The sequence below is a fragment of the Ascidia mentula genome, chromosome 7 (assembly GCF_947561715.1).
Source record: "Ascidia mentula chromosome 7, kaAscMent1.1, whole genome shotgun sequence".
Classification (NCBI taxonomy): Eukaryota; Metazoa; Chordata; class Ascidiacea; order Phlebobranchia; family Ascidiidae; genus Ascidia; species Ascidia mentula.
The window spans coordinates 16003298-16018605 of NC_138572.1; positions in this window are offsets into that span (position 1 = coordinate 16003298).

The following is a 15308-nucleotide window of genomic DNA, read 5'->3' on the forward strand; positions in this document are numbered from 1 at the left end:
AATTCTGAATATTCATTTTTTCACATAGGGATAAGAAAGCAATACTTGCAAATTTAGATGCGAACATGCACGAAGCAAGTAGTGGTGTAGTCGTTTGATACAGGCGAACATTAGAAACCTTTCCGAGCCGTAGGATTTTTTTCAATTTTGTTCATAGCTTATATGTAAAAATCTAAACAGTTTTCAAGTTTCCCAGCGATATAACCTTTACCGCCAGCACTGAGTTGTGTATGAAACAAACCAATGAACGTGATTGATTTTGCAACACCTATTGTTTCATTATCATAAAAAATCAGTTATTGATGACAGAGGTTTACGCAGGTTTATTCCCATCGTTGAAACTGTGTCCCCCAAAGAAAAATATTTTTTCCGACCATAAATTGATATTTTTTATTCGTTGTGTTCACTCGTGTGTGAAATATATTTCGTTGAAAAAAAATCATTTCGCCGAAATGACAGTACTTTGTAAGCATGTGTGTTTATGCGCAAATATTCACCAATAGAAATTATAAAAAGTCCGATCGGCGAATATTAAAAGTCCGATCGGCGAATACTAAAACTCCGATCGCAATACATATGTCGTGTTTAAAATATATTTACCGATTTAAACTTTTTCGTGCGTTGCCCTTACGGGCCACCGTATAAACCATTGTGTTGTGGTGGAGTTTAGTCGCATCATAACTGTGGAATTGCCCGCCTCAATGGTCCCCGGAGATGAATTTCTGTGAATTTCAACCACATAAGTTGGGTGGATTGGAAACGATAGAATGCGAATCAAAGAGTCCAAAATGAAAGTGAAATGCGAATAAATGTTGAGGAAGTTTCAAGTGACAAAAACTAACCTTGTATTGTAAATAACCATGTTTATATTATGTATTGGCAACCACCAATTTTTTTGAAATAACAGTGTATAATAAAAATGCCATATTTTGACGATTGTTTGTATTGTCACAATTGGTTTGTATATTTCATTTTGCCACCCCTTGTATTTCATGTTGTTGTAGTAATGTCGCATATTACTGTTTCCATGCCTAACGTGTTTTTTTATATAGACATTAATTATTCAGATCTGACTGATGAGAGCAATTAAGTTAATTTGATGCAGGTTTTTTGTTAATGTTACAGTGTTTAAAACAGGAAGTCTAACTGAGATAAAATATAAGGTATTATAGCAGGTTTACAATATTAATGCTTAACGCCACGTGTACAAGAACATATTGTAGTGAGTGTCTGAAGGATTACCTCCCTCCAACGGGTGTAAACAGTGACGTAACCGACTTCAGAGCGGGTCAAAGCGAAACAGACAAAGATAAAACAGTTTTTGATGGCTTCAGCATGGTTAATATGGACTTGTTCAGTGTTTTTTCTTGCAAGTCAGGACGTTGTGATCGTCATTATGTTTGTCACCTATTGGTTGTCCAGTTTATTCGATTTTTTTCTTCCAGCGCCTGGCGTCATTTCCCAACCACGTGACAGACCGTTTTAATTTGCGATGCGTTTGCCAGATGCTGTTAGTCTGCTCTTGTATTCTTTTCCGGTCGAATTGATTCTATACTGTTTTGAAATACTTCTGTTTATGAAACTCGCAAGGTTTATCTCGATGGTCGTGGTTTTAATAATGAATTTTCCCTGTCTGTATACGTTCAATATAAATACATGTAAAATTGTGATTAGTAAATAAAAACTGGATCAAAAAACCAAAGGCCCCTGGCAGGCTGTCGATCGCACACCGTATCGATAATAATGTATTAAAATCCCAACACAGCGATCTTTAGACAGCTCAGATCAATTTATTGAGAGAAAAATATATTTCGCCTAAAACGGCATCATCAGTTTCTCCATTAACCAAAACTAATATATTTTTCTCTCAATAAATCGATCTGAGCTGTCTAAAGATCGCTGTGTTGGGATTTTAATACATGTAAAATTTACTGGTTTTTGTTGCATCAGAAGCTGCTGAAACAATATTACTGTCCAACGTTTTAAATAAAGTTAATAGGAATGAAAGAATCATGAACCTGTGCTTAAATCAAGCTACCGAAGGTTATCGATCGACAACCGTTTGATCTGAAACCTTTAGCTGTTTGTTTGGACACAACAGATGGCTGCCTCAGATATTTGTTCTCAATTGAATGTACCAGAACAACGTACCTTTGGGGAACGTTTCCTCTAGTAAAGATATTTACTTAGGTCACAACAGATGGTTGCGTTTAATATTTGTCAGGTTGATAATCTTGTTCAAACAAAGTTTTATTTTCAATTTTACCCACGGGTCGATGCCAATATTTTACAACATATCACCTTCTGTAAAGTGTAAGATCAATTAACCCTTCATGTTGTGAGCGTCTTAATAATCTGTCCAAAATGAGTGAGGTTCACTTTAGCCACAACCGTGTCAGGCAAGCCCACTTAAATAGACCTACATATCACAAGCAAACATTACTTCATTAAAGATCTCGACGCATGGTGAAACAGTAAATTCCCAAATGTTTGCATGGACCATGCGATGGTACAGTGACATATGCTATACGTGGTCCTATCACAATTATTGACACATTTCAGCTCTAGTCTTATACAACGGCTAGTCGTCGGATCGATCGACCAAAATTTTCCAACCGGCCTTTTTTATCACAAATTGCAAAGAGGCAATGTGTGCACGCATGGTATATACACCAAGGCCTGCACCACACATGAAAGCAATCTTGCGGGCCACAATAAACAGATGATTTTTGTCGTATAAACTATGAATCCTACATATCTCTTTCGATACAATGCATTAAACTCAGTTGCAGCGTTGAAGTTTGTGACAAGTAATTCTTTGATATGTTAAATTTGCAAAACAGATCGTAATGACCTTGACGACGTTGCCAGTTACCCTCCCGTGTTTGATTTCTACACTTGTGATTTAGAGATAAGTCGCAGTGTTCCTCTTTTAATCCATAAACCAAAGAAGCCACAGGCGGCTGCTTGGTCCACTGCAGTAAACGCTTTCAAGACGTGCAATGCGAAATTAAAGAAGTGGCATCAGATACCGAGTATCATCTCATTCCTGTTTTGTGCATATAACCACTTGCATCCACTTAGTTATAACTGTTATGAAGAACTAGACACTGCATTGCAGTCAGTGTAAAGGCCGCATCTCAATGCTTTTTGCCGGCATTTGTGTCATTCAAGGCGATATTACCATGTGTGGGTAAGGCCAGTCCGGGACTGCGTTATTGTCGGAAGTATTGCGGAATGTGTGGGTTAAAGGGCTACAGTTCAGTCTTATCTGAAGCAAAGGTTAATGGACAATTTTCGCTCCTGTCAGCTAGCGTCGACATGTCTGGGGAAAAATGTCTAACATATGTTTGTGTTTGCACAAGGTTAAACAAAGTACTCCAGGTTGGTCGTCTTGTTGTAACCAAATAAGAACTCCAATGTAAATATCCAGTTAATTTCCGTGCAAATATCGCGTTACCCAATATCTCTACAGCGTGGGTTTCGACGTGTCCGTTTTATGAAAATCGAGAACCACTGGTTTACAAGGACTTAAAACCGTCATTAAACGTTAATGCGGAAGCGATTTCGGGGTATTTTTTTCCGGGAAAAACACGTGTCAACCAATGAAGGTGACATATAGTGCGACATTCGGTGATTCAAGCTTGGCTAAAGCGCCAGACAGTCTCGTGACATGTCACGTATTCTTGCTCTTTCGTCCGATACAGTGTATTTTGATGATTAAGAAAACGTTATGACGCCTTCAGACCTGGACGGTCGCGATCGTCCGGTACGATGTTATTAGCGATTGTTTTGTTACGGAATTAAATTATGCCTATTTCAATGATTGTTTAAAACAATTTACTTTTTAGATTCTCATCAATATTTACACAGCTTGTATATATGTAATATATTTCTACACTGTATTTGTAACACAAAGCAAATCCTGCGGATCTAAGAATGGCCGAACTACAAACAGAAGAAGAAATTAATTCTCAAAATATCAATGTCGAAGTAAGTTCTTTCCATTATTATAATACTTATTTATTACCTTGTTTTTCGTTATTATCTGCTACATTAAATTACCATCCAGTTCCCTTTGTTGCGTCACAGTTATTTACCACTTAGCTTTCAACAGCAAACTGTACAAGTCTGGGTGACCACTAATTTAATTTAAGATCATTTTAATGATGGCGTATGAGGTAACAAACAAACGTTGACCGCTTTAAGAGAGACCAAATTAGCTGACGTACGGCGTATAATTTATCGTGTTTTTTTCTCATCTTTGGTTTAAAAACAATGACGTAAACACGCTTGCTGTTTTGGAACGATTAGTATTTGTTTGTTATTTTTTCCTGGTTCAATTCTAGAATCTTCACCAACACTTTGGTGACGAACATCTCCATCAGACCCTGAAGGAACATCACCATCAGACTGTGGAGGAACATCTCTATCAGACCGTGGAGGAACATCACCATCAGACTGTGGAGGAACATCTCTATCAGACTGTAGAGGAACATCACCATCAGACTGTGGAGGAACATCACCATTATCACACACATTATTATGAAGCAACCGGTTCCGAATCAGAAGACCAACGAGGTATAAAGTTCGTTATGTTTACTAGTTGATGTTTCGAATGCAATTATTTGTACTTACCAATATCGCAACTTTTACATGACTTTCGACACAACTTTTACATGACTTTCGACACTTCCACTTAGATTTTCGAATGGCATTTCATGACTTTTCGACGCAAATCAAATAACAAGGACACGACAATAAACAACACGAACATAAAATGCCATTCGAAAATCTAAGTGGAAGGGAACAACATAGCGTGGGCTGTTATCGTATGCAACATCGTCGTATACCATCATCCGCTACTGTTTATTATACGACTTTTTGCATACGAAGCTCAGGTAACTTCTTAATGGTTGCCTCTGCAGACTTTCGTGATACCATCTTGACTGTTTTAACCAAGCGTCCCACTGCCACCACAATGCGGTAAATCTTATAGAGCGAAGTTTCAACAATTTGTTTTTGATTTTGTGGATACAGAGCATTAAACATTCATTTCAGCACAAGTATAAATACAGTTGCGACGTAGAGATAACATATGCAAAACTACTTTGGGTGCAAAACCTAAATCTTATGTATGCCCATTGATAACAGACAAACAAAATATGTAAGGCCGGGTCCACACTCACGCTTTGCGCCGGCGGATTCTTTGTTTGTTTCTATGTCCCGAACGTACGCCCGCACGCCGGCGTATAATGAAACAAAGAATCCGCCGACGCAAAGCGTGAGTGTGGACCCGGCCTAATGTGAATGCATTTATAATATACAGGTTACTGAATTCCTATATTTATGGATTTAAAAGCGTTCTTGAAAATTGACACCACCCCAAAACAACATTTCGGGTTACCAATACAAACAACTAACACGATAGTCGTCAAGTTCATCCGTGAACCTCACTCGGAGTGAAATAGCCAAATCAATCACTTCTGACATTTTTATGTGAATAAATTATGTTAGTTTACATTAGCCATATATAGATATATATATTTAGGCTACAATTTTAATCTTACAAAATGCCAATTTACGGGCAAAACACGCAACGATGAACTTCAATCTTGTTAGATAGCAGTTGACATTGCAGACATATGGAGTAGTTTGGTAAGCACAATCACACGATTATCAGAAAGGAATCGACAACGCCAGTAGGTCGTGTAAACAAGACTTTGAACAAAATATACCGCTTTGAAATCTATTGTTTACACAACTAGACTTGGGGGTCAACAACATTAGGCAACGATGTACTGGAAAATGCCCATAGGCGTCGATTCTCAGTCACCCCTCACAAACAAACAGGGTACGCATTGTCACCCCTGGATTTCGTTTAAATTAAAAATTATTGCCAGAAAAACACACACACATTATACTATGCGTTAAGCTATTTTCCTGTATTATCGCTGTCACAATCTTGACAAACACAAATTGTCTAGTGGATTAGCGCAGCAGTGGTTGTAGCATAATGGTAAGAATCGGCATTGTAGCGTAATAGATTTGTTTGTTACTTCATAATTACTAAATCTGCAATAGATCGAGTGAAACAAATGTGCCGCTTATAGTGAGGGGGTTCATAATTAAAGTGTTTAAAACTTAGTGCTACAAATACATGATTCGGTGTAAAAACAAAGTGACACGAAACGGAATTTGCGTCGTTTGCCTACGTTCAGGGCGATACGACCGACGAAATTTTTTTTGCGTGTTGCTAAAACCTGGAAATGTCACCCTTAATATTTTACAAAACGTTGAAAAATCGACGCCTATGAAAATGCCCATAACACAGTGGTCGGCTCCAGTGACGTAATGCTTAATTTTACTGCCGGGTCAGTTGTAGTAGTTTAAGTTGAGGTTCTATTTAAACATTTTCTGTCTTCTGAAGTATAACAAAACACCTTTCACAAAAATAGATTGGTATTAAAATTTTCGCTCTGTGTCCACTGGAATATCCTGCCCTAGCAAAAAAATCAGTCTAAGATAGATTTTGGTGAGACAAAACAGTTTGTGTTTATCTGAAAAACCTGTTTCAAATTTACAGATGAAAGGTTACAGATGGCAGTTGAAGAAATTAAAAAATACCAATTGGAAAAACTTGATCCAGATATTGTCCCTTACAGTGAAGAGCTTCAGAGAGCTGTAATCCCTGAAGTTCATCCAACACTTATAGATACTGATATTTACAAAGGAATTTATCTCAAAAAGGAAAAGTTTCAGCCATCAACAAGCAACAGATGCAAAAATCGGTTTGACGGTGAGCACATAAAATTTCAGGAACTAGTGTCAAGTTTCAAAGAACAAAACCAGCATGGTATGTTTCTGGCTTTTCTGGGTCCTGCGGGATGCGGAAAGACTACTCTTTCAAAGAGATTGTGCAGGCAATGTGCAGAAGCAGAACATCACTTAGTGCTTCACCTCAGGTTTATGTATTTAAACTATGGCGAGAAAAAGTTTACTATACAGGAGCTTCTGCTTGATAACCAATTTATCGGCGCTTCTAAAGAAACACTCAATTTGGTTTTTCAGTGGATGCTGAAGAATCCGGAGAAGTGTGCTTTTATTTTTGATGGTTTAGATCAGGCAACCTGGACACTAGAAAACATGGCACCTGTAAATGTGAAGTATGACACTCCCTTGCCAGTACAACAGCTGGTTGCTAACCTTTGCAGCAGGCAATTTTTCCCAGAATCTATGCTAATATTTACCTCTCGACCCCACTCATTACTATCAATACCATTAGGACTTCGACCCAAACCCACAATTTATGTCGGTGATCTATCTGCCAAGGATTCAAAGGAATTGTTTTATGGCTACGCCGCCAATAAAGCAATTGGACTGTGGAACAAGCTTGAAACTAAATCTCCACAAATGCTTGATTTATGTCGTAATCCGATGCTTTTGCAGTTTATAGTTTATGCAGGGTTATTTGGTGATGTAAATCATATTTCCACCATAACTAATGTATTTGATGCAGTATTGCAACAACTTGGTCACTCCAAGCATGCAAAAGGAGAGAAATTAGATAAACTAAAACTGTCACTTGGCAAAATGGCATATGAAGGCATGGTTCGTAAAACCGTTGTGTTCACACATGATGACCTTCAAAAAGTAGGTCTAAAAGATGTAAAAGTACAAGATGTAGTGTTCAAAATGGCAAAATTCTCCTGGCTTCCATGTCGGAGAGTCTTTGATGGGGGAGACGTTTTATTCTACTTTCTGCATCAAGTTCTACAAGAAATTTTCAGTGCCTATTACATTTCTGTGTTCATGCCAGTTGAAGAATTTGATCAAATCGTCTGTGATTTGATTAATGAACCACATTGGGCAATGGTTCGTCGTTTTGTTTGTGGTCTTATGCTGGGGGACAAATCAGGTAAATATGTACAGCATATTAGAGCTAATATTACTGTTTTGAACTCATATTTTTTATCTGTACTTTTTTAGCATCATCAACCAAAGCCTTTGGAAATGACCACACTGAAGACTGTCATGAAATACGTCAGTATTTAAATAATTTGGTCGAAATTGTGTGGTGTCTTTGTTTCCATTTTTCGCTGTATCATTTATTTTATAACCAAACGCCGTTCAAAAATATTGTTGCGATATTTGTTATTTTACAGCTTGCAGAGATGGTTTGAATAAAACAAATGTAGCATCAGCTTCATCCGCAACATCAAGTGTTGCAGTTTCCAAGCCCCATTGTTCGAAGCAGTTGCAGAAAAATGGTGATAAATGTTTACAAAGCACAAAACTGTTTAAATGAAACATGAAATCATTTTGTGAAACAAGATTGTACATTGTGTGTTTTGCTTCGTTGAAAAGGTGTTTTTGATCCTCTTTAGTTTCTTTCAATTCTGCCACAGAAAAGCCGAGAGGATTGGTGAGAAGCCTTTCAAGACGTTTTAAGAAACATGAAGCGAAAGGTTTGATTTTTCCAGATTGATTTCACTGCTTTTCGAAAAGTGCGTTTGATTTCACTGCTTTTCGAGAAGTGACATTATAAGTCTAGGCCAGTCGTAGGTATCACTTTTTGCATGGTATTTGTACATGCGAATTGCAATGACAATGTTTGGATTTAGGCCTACCACATTTTTGGTAGAAGATGAATTTTCATTTGGTGCTGGATTTTAGCGAGTGACAGCTACTGTTACTGTGCCCTGTCTATATTGCTGCTACTGTCAAGCACTTGTGATGTGTTTGCAGTTGTTAACAACCGGTTCTCTTAGTTAGGCCATTAAATTCCCAGAACAGGATCACGCCAACCGGCCACTAAGTATAACACATGTATTTTAACAGCTAACGAAACTAGCCAACATGGTCAAACTGAAGCAAGTGCAACAACATCCACATCACGTCTTCCACCCTATGGTAATAATATTTGTTATGTTTAGAAAACAGTTTACGATGACAAAGCCTTTTTTTTAACCAAGCGTCTCTGAAAGAAATGTTTAATCTCACGTACAGTGTGCGAAACACTGGGACTTCACTAACACATTTGCAAAGTTCGTTACACAACATTGCTTTACGTCAGTGGTTCCCAAAGTGGGCCCCAGCTCCCCCTGGGGGCGTTGGCAATCGTATGGGGGCGATTGGGGGGGGGGGCGCTAGGTGACATGGTAAATTTTCTCTTATAGCGTAAGTCAGTGTTTCCCAACCGGTGGTACGTTTGCCACTAGTGGTATGCGACCGCATTCCAGGTGGTACGTGACCACATAGCCGTAATTATCTTATATCTTACTTGGTGGAACGTGCGTTCAGCGCATTCACCACTCTTTTAGATGGAAAAAGAAATCATCTTCATATCGACAATTGAGGAGACTTACGATTGTTTTCGTCCGACATGAAACCTGATACTGAGAATGTCATTGCACCAACCTCACCCATCGTATTAATTGACAAGCAACAAATAAATTCGTTGTGTTTTTTGTCTGTTATGTTGGGCGTTGATAAACGACTAAGGTGTTTGGGGAAACACTGCTTTCCGTACATAGTTTTGTCACAAAACATCTACACAAGTCTGAATAAGAAAGCCAAAGGTAATATGCTATTGAGCATATTTTACCTAAGTTAGTAGACGTTTTGCATTCACATGTATGCAATATCCACTATTGCGTGATATATTGGTAAACGCACTACGCGGTTTAAAAGTCGCAGATGATATTTATGTGGAAACAGCAGTTTATTTTTATGTCGGACTTGTTTGTTCACAGATAAACGTGGTAAAAAGATGTTGAAGCATCTTTCGAAATACCTTCGAGAGAAGAAGCATTCTGAATATTATTTAAAAGGATACGAGTTACGAGGTTAGATTTATTTCGTATCAGTTAATTCCGTGTTTGTAAACATAACTATTACGTCATTGTGAGTACTCTGCCGTCACGCTCACTATGTCCGAGCAGCATAATCGAAAAAAAACATTCCGTGTTTGTAAAACAAAACGTTTACGCTTATTTTTGTATGTTCAGTTTTTCCATTAAGTTAAAAGGGTTTTGTATTGACATAATTTGTTAGATCTTACGTGGCACAGCCTAAATTCGCTTAAACATGAAAAAATTCTGTTTGAAGTTTAGTGATTCTATAGAGTTGAAAGTCCTCTATGTGTTTTTAATAAACTTGTTTCAGATTTCCTTGGAGATTTACTAGAAATACGGGAAAAATACAGAAATGAAATTGCCCTTTCCTGTCCTGTTTGGCTCAATTTAAGCGGAGTCCCTTTGAAGATTTCTGACTTATTTGCGTTGGGGGATTTTCTTCCGCGGGTTCGAAAACCCAGTTTGAGGCTTGAGCTGGGGAATTGCCAACTGAAATCGCAAAGCCTAAACATCATATGTGAAACGATTATGAAAATGAAACACAAGGTTTTTTTTAATTTTGTGCTTCTAGTTTAGCAAAATATTATTATGAAACTTGAGTTTGTTAGAAGATAAAAGGTATTTAAAAACAAATAAATAAATTTAATATTTTTGAGCGAGATTGTTTTGTTTTGCAAAAGTTTAAGACAAACATTTCCAACCAACCTATTTATTTTAAACAGTTGGGATTTCTTAACCTGAGTGAAAACGGGTTTGAAAAAAATGATCTAAAGAAAATATGTCGACTCCTCCCCAAAGTGAATGAGACGTTGGACCTGACTTACTGCGGATTGGATTGCGAATCTATTCGAATCGTGAGAAAAGAGCGAAAAAAACTGGATAACCCTGTATGTCTTTAGTTTACTTTGTATTTGCAAAAAAACTTGATTGTGTTATCTTTCGAATAAAAAGATTTGTTTTGTTTTTCAGCCTGGAATTTTCGGTTAGGATCATCAGTGAACATTTCTTTGCAGTGACCAGGATTAAAACAACAGATAACAGGAATAATCCTGCTGTTTGGTGATTTACCACACATTTTTTTGTGTGTTTAAAATATCCCATTGAACGGTGCTTCGAGGTTACATTTGTTGAAGAACCACGCACCGCAAACTTGGACGTGGCTGAAGATAAATGGTTGAATAAAACAAATGCAATAATTAAAAAACAAAAAATGATTTTACCGCGGTGTAAATGATGGGTTTGCTTGTCCTGATTATTGTAATACAGACATTGTTTTGTCCTTCTTCCCGTGTTTCTCAACGCTTTCACCCGTTGCATGTGGCAGGTTTTCAGTTGTGTAAAGGGCGTGTTGTGAGGTAGTGGAGAGCCTTTTAATTTTAACCCACTTTTTTCTTTTTTTATGGACAATGATGATGCTTGTTACAAAAGCGAAATATATGTGTCTTGCATAGCAAGACTGAGAAATTTTCGCCTGAAATTAACGTGTCTGTAATTACGACACAAAATATGTTTTGTGCAGAAAGTGAGATAAAAGTTTTTTTTTTATCCGGATTTGTACAAGGACATTCCTAGCTTGAGCGACTTCTAGTGCATTTGACCAAGTTTGCGATTATTTCGTTGGCATTGTGAAAATTTTTCGTTTAAAATAGTTGCAAAGTTGCAAGTGTTCTATCGACCAAACCATGTAAAATAAGGAGCGGAATTGTTGGCTTGTCTCCTGACTCGTTAGACGTCGGTCAATCGTCTTCCTGTAATCTTTGTATATTTGCAAATTATACAAAAACATAAATTCCGTGTAAAATGGTAGAAGAAACTTTGTATGTGACGAACGACTCGAGATTCTGCATGAAAGCAAATAAAAACAAAGCCAACTTAACGATGCTCGGCCGACATAATGTAGCAACAGTGAGGACGGAAAACAAAGACATTATAATTCTAGCTTGTTGGTATTGTTAAAATAAAATGAGTCGCTTTTTTTTAATTTACCATTGCAAATGGGTATCACAACACTGTGGATTTTATATACGACTTACAGCTAAGCAACTAATTCAATCCGACGTCTGGTCGCTTGCTACAGTACGCGATAATTGCATCTGGCAACTAGCATTGTACGCTCGGTAATAAAGCTCCGTGGAAAGGGAGTTTGCGCTGAGTCAACCCGGACGCGACATTCCGTGATTGCCCCCTAGCGGTTACAATCGTTTTGAAGAAACCAAAACTGTAAAGCCATGAAAATGATTAATTAGGGTTATTCGAAGTAAAAAAATAAGTAGCGCTAGGATTTTCCTAAAGGGATAAAAGAAAGTAAGCCTAAAAAAGTGTTTACTTGCAAAATCATATCAAACAACAACAAAATGTTGGTCCTTTCCACGTTTTGCCAGGTGTGTACTTCTAAGTGAACAATACTAAAGTAAAATATCCACAATTAACATCAAGTTGATGTCAGTCATGTATGGTAAAATGAATCAACCAAAGATTTGGCGGTTTCTTTTATTAAAAAAAAAATTTTAAGGTTCACATAACCAAACGGTATACATTGTATCACAGAACCACTAAATGAGAAGGCGTTTTGCTTGGATACAACAACAATAAAAGTTTACTTTTTTCAAGACATAGTTTCTGAAGTAAAAAAAATGCATGTTGTAGTCCTTGTACATAGTTGCGAACTTATCTGTCTGAAATAGATTTTTGCCATTATGAAGTATCTTACGTTCGTGCAACCGTCGTTTGTTTGACACAAGGATTATCCTAATTAACTTGCGATCGTCGATTATGTAAATCACAGCGAGGACGGTGCTATGTATATTAGGGCCATAAATTTTTAAACAATAGAATTTATAGGACATTACAAACCAACCAATTCAATATACAGTGTTTCTCCGAACAATCTTTTTTTTTCAGAAATAAACGTGTCATATAACAACCGGATGGTGACAGAATGTTGAAGTTCAATTGCTATTTTTTCCCTGTATATATTATAAATATTTTATTTTACTATTTGTTACACATTTAAACCGAATAGTTCGGCCCATGGGCTTCATCCCTTTCGCTTCGGACCTGAGGGTTCGAATCGCGTCCTCATCGTTTGTGTTGCATTTAGTGGTAATTTCGTTCCCAGTTTAATCAAAACATTTATCAAAAAAAAACGAAAGGGATTTGTCAAAAAAAAACAAATCAAAACGTCACGAGAACCCGTACTTAAACGCTTTTGACATAATCACATAAGCACTGCCAGACCAACGTGGTGTTACAGGATAATTGTGTTCCATTATTACCTTAGTTTTTTGATCGTCATTGCCAGCCTCCAAAAAACAGAATTGCTGATCTTTTGCCGAGTGTGGACGAAAACGACAAAGCTTCAATAAATATTTATTAGCGAGATAAATAAACCAACAACAGTCATCTAACCTCTTAAGTCGTCGTATTTTATGAAAGGTATGCATGACGTTGGAAATCATAAATGCTTTGACTAACCACAATGCCCTGTCCCAGTTACACAACTGTTATTATGCAACTACTTAGGAACATAACTCACGGTTTTATACATATTTAATTCAAACAAGATAGCTAATACAATGGTAGAGAACTTCATACAGATGTTTCGATTGTTTTCTTCAATCATTTTCAATGTAAAATGAAAGCGAACCGGCAAAATGGTACGGCGATGTTGCGAACATGGAAAATAATCTATTTGAATAAGATGCGTTGAAAAGTGATTGTAGTAATGTCTTGTAGGTATTTGTAAATATTGTACAATGCAAAGGCCAAGCACTGCCGAAGTTCCTCTAAACTTGTGGTTATGCGTTTCTGCGAACGGACAAGCATCGCCCTTTAACACCGCCTCACGAAGGACCCTTTCGCATCGTTTAAACGGGACAGAAAAACTTTTACGCTGGATTTGGCTGGACGACACCACAAATTTCCATGCACACAATCAAACCGGCTCACGTGGACCTCATCGAGCCGGTCGCCCAACCGTGCATTTTTATTTTTGATTGAACCTTATGTGCGCTTCTGGCCGGTGGTTGTGTGGGTAGTGTAACCCAGCGGATATGCTGCCTTCTTTCCTACGTCCTCTGCCATGTTCCTGGTTTGCGTTAGTTTGACAAGACACGTGGAATAAATAGCAACTCGCTTCACTATTAAAATTTTACATCCTATTAAAAACAAGAATAGCACTGTATTTGTTGTCATATCAAAATAATGTGCTATGAATTGAGAATCAAAATTAACATATTCTTTTCCGATGTTCTGCAAGAACTGTTGATACATTTATCTCTCATCGGAGGTTTTGTTTAACGCGGCGTACAAACCACCAGTGGCTTAGATCAGGGTGCATTATTGGGGGGTGACAATTGTTTATGCGAAACTTGTACCGGCTCTCCAATAGTTGGTGAGCATTTAAAGGTTCAAATATGTTTCTCATACAAACTTGTTTGTGCAGCCTTCGTTTATGAAAGAAAACTGAATCAAATACTTTGTCCAATACTGAAGGCAGATTGGGTGGCGATTCCCTACGGGAATTTCGTTGCGCCTTCATTAAAACGGGAGTTAAAACACCAAACATTACAAAATATGGAATTTGGGGTTAATAATTTAATACGTGATCGCCAAGTAAGGGCATGTGTAGTCGATCCTGCCTGCCATTAAATATTTCTACTCGTCTAATAATTATCCGATTGGAACTGGAAACACTACTACCTTTTTTGCTTTTAATCGCCTACACACCTCATACTTTTACTTGTTTTTAATTTTAGATAAAAAATATCGATCCGACTCCATTGATCAAAAAATATGCGGATTTCTTAAAACAACGAAAATATTCTCAAGCAAATAAAACAAGACGCCAACTTTCAAACTCACTGAAGGATTTTGGGCAAACTGCAGAAGATTTAAAAACAATTGGAAATGAAAAGAGAAAAGAGGGAAGTTGTTTGGAATCGATTATATTTTATCATCTTTCATCAGAACTTTACATTAGATGTAGTAATTGGAGGGAAGGAGCACATGGTTTGAAGGATTGTGTGGAGGGTCTCAAATGTTTAGGTGATGATTTGCTGAAAACATCGGATTTGGTTCAAAAACTTGAAAACAAGCAAGTAGTTCGTGATTACGTGATTCCGCTGATGGAGTACTTGAGACTCAAAGTACAAAATGCAGAAGATGAAGAAGTTGCATGCTTATGTCAAGTTTGGTGTTTGAGGTGGATTGAACGGAGTCGTCATTTGATCGGAGATTATTTGTCAATGGAAACCACAATCAAACTTGGACTCGAAATGACGAGAAACCAGTTTGCTGAAAACTCAGCAAAGCATCGAGTGTTCGGACATTTGCTAAACAACCTTGGTCTTGTTTACGTCGATACAAATCGACTGAGTGAAAGCATAGATTTGTTTAAAATGGCAATCCAGGCTAGAAGAGTCGCGACAGACATAACTGAAGAAGAAAGAA